Source organism: Cynara cardunculus (genome assembly GCF_001531365.2).
Source record: "Cynara cardunculus var. scolymus isolate 2C chromosome LG 8, CcrdV1, whole genome shotgun sequence".
Taxonomy (NCBI): Eukaryota; Viridiplantae; Streptophyta; class Magnoliopsida; order Asterales; family Asteraceae; genus Cynara; species Cynara cardunculus.
In genome coordinates, this window is record NC_037535.1 from 25,686,317 (window position 1) to 25,689,531 (window position 3,215).

Here is a 3,215-nt window from a genome sequence, read left to right on the forward strand (position 1 = left end):
CTCGTCGTCCCCGCTCGTTGCCCGCTCTCGTCGCCCGCCGCTCATCGCCGCTGCACGTTCCCGATGTCAGAAACGATAATCTCTTGAACCCGTCGCCTTCGTCCCCTTCCCCAGGTCGGCCGGTTTTCGCCGGTGACCTCCATCGTCTCCATCGCCGGCGACCTCAAGTGTCCCTAAATTTTCACTAATATCGCCTGCACGCATTCCAAATCTTCACAGCTCTTCGAATCAAGTCGTCATTCTCCCTAAATCGAACTGCACATATACCATTTGATATACACTAATGGTCAATCCGTTGGATTACTTGAATTTGTTGAATGATTACAATCTCCACAGGCTTTCGAGAGGCATGGGACTCCCAAAACGGTTTCTCGCTCAACCAGTGTTCACAAAACAGAATGCCTTTCCCTTTAATCCCCTCAATCATGTTGGTTTGGATTATGAAAAATCTTGTTTTGAACTAGTATCGTTATGTTTATTTGGATTAATATGAAATACGTGTTTTTGTTGAATCGAATTCAAATAATGTGTTTTTATTAGATGAGGGTTAAAATGGTAATTTATTGTCATTCAGAGAACAGTTACCAAACAACATTATTTCATTCAGCACTTAACCATTCTGACCCTTTTAACCATTCTGACCTCTTAACTATTCTGCACTAAATCATTCAGCAACTGCCAAACAGCCCCTTAGTCTTCTTTTCAAATTTTGTCTCTGGCCTTAAATCTTCCTTCATTTTTTTTATCAAACTGTTCAAACTTTTTGGGCGAACTTCTTTTTTGCAAGTCGGATCTTCATAGAAACAACCGCTCTATTAATCCGGAGTAGAGAACATGTTTGCGTATTTTGCACCCACGACCCACCTCATTGGTTTTGTTTATGGGGTTGATGCAAAACACTCTTTAGGCTTTTCAATCAATGACCAAAATACCCCTCAAGTGCAAAATGACCAATATACACTTCAACATATTCATCATAAGCTTAAAGTAATATGAAAATTGGATAATTTGGCATAGTTTAAGGGGGTGTTTTGCCATCAAAGAAATGAGGTAAGGAATATTAAGTGTAGTTGGAAGAAGATAATGAATGGGTGAATAACAATACAGTTTTGTTCCTGTAGGTGTGTGTGTATGTGTATATGGCCAAAATTGTAGCTAGCATACACCGTATTGGGTTGACGTGAGGTCGGATTATATTCGTGAGACTAGTGAGACCACAAAATAATACTGAAACTTCACAACAAAATATTATGAATATACAAAAAATAGCAAAAACACTGTGCAAGTTCAATGTTATATATGTGGTCTCATTGGTCATACAAAACAACATGATGTCACATGATCCCAAGTCATTACTCACTCACTCCAATTTAGTAAGTATGGTAGAGTTGTGTAAACTTCATAAACTGTAGGGGAGGTAAAACGTAACATTAGAAATAGGCGAATATACCATAAGGTGTGGGTCATCCTAATCCTAACGTAGGTTCAGGGAGATGATGTGGTCCCAGAGAGCACATGGTGATGGAGTTAGAAAATGCATAAAACGACACCGTCAGACAGCTAATTAAGAGAAACGATTCTTCTCTTCATTTAATGGTTGGCCATTCCGACTTCCCTTCTGGGTAAGGTGCATTCTGATTGGCTAAGCAAACCCAAATGGTCCCCATTTTATCTTCTCCCCAAATTTCTTACTTTATGTCAAAACCCACAAGTAACTTTGACCATTGGTACTAATTGTAACCCTATAATTTTAGTTAAAGGGTGGAACGAATTTGTTCAAATATACAATAAGGTCAAGTTCGAATCCTGTTGGAGACAAGTTTAAATCCTTTTGTTAATTCAGCTCTTAAATATCTCCTCACATGTAGTTCCTAGGAGGCGGGTTTCGTTTAAGGCGATCAGGATTGTCCTTAATCCTTTCTTTAATACTTTCATGTACATAGTCAAGTTTTACTGACATTTTTTCTATCAAAGTCTCAAACTCGATCCCACATTTGAATTCCGTTTTCTTGCTTGAAACTCCATGATTTTCTAAACAAATTTAGAGTTCATTCTATGAATGTGTATTTATAGACAATAATAAGAGGAAAAACATGAAACCCATTCTCCAATAGAATGTGGAAACAACCTTATAAATAGGTTACAGTCCAAAATTAATTTAAAGAAGAAAGTTCCTTTGTGGTTTTACATTTTTATCTAAATTGGTTGTTAAGTTGGTCAACCAATGCCACCTCAAACACATAGAAGGTCACTTTGTCTTAAAATAGATGAAAAATAAAATAAATTGCTATATTATTGTTATACCAACAAAATACAATTTATCATATAAAAGTTGGACCTAAATTAGGTGCATTTAAGATTTAACCCATTTATTATTCTTGATGAGCTAAGAGGGCCCAACTTCTATTTCGAGGTGAGCCCATTAGTCCTACCTCGGTCGTCCTCCATGATCCATCCAATTCCAATTGATGAGTTGGACAAATCATAGAAAAACCAACCATTAACTTTGTAAATTATATTTTTAAATAAATTATTACGATAAATATAATAATTTTATTATTCATTATTATTATGATCTGTCTATACTAGGCCTTAGTCGATATCATCCTGAAATCGGTGGCCCCACCAATCTTTTTCTTAGAGTAATAGATGGATATAGTTGTCTATGGTATGATTTGGAACACCAGAATTGTTTCATAAAATGCTTCATTGAACCCCTACCAAAAAGAAGTGTATGGTTAATCCAATAATGAGAGTTTAGTAATGCACCTTATGCTGTTAGTAAGGCAACCAAAAGTGTTAAAATGTCTTTCATCAATTTCCTTCTACTAATTACCGAATAAGTTACCACAAAAACATGTAGGATCCCAGCCACATCACCAAAGAGCAATCCGATTTTCTTTCCCTTGTTTAGATTCCTTGGTGGCGGTGGGGACTGGGCACGGTGGTGTTTCTTATGTTGTGTGATGATCTTGTGTTGTTAGCCTGATCCAGAAAGTAAGGTACCCTTCCTTGAGGCTGTCGGGAGCAAGGTGGAGGTGGGGTGGAAGAAGCTATCCGTGGCGGTGGGGAGTGCTGCAATTCTTGTTTGGAATCAACAAAGTGAGCAAATAAAACAAAGAACGTTAACAACATCTACTAGAGATGGCCAAAAACCGGTCCCGGGCCGGTCCCAATCGGTCCTCACCATTCTCATAACCGGCCATAACCGGTCC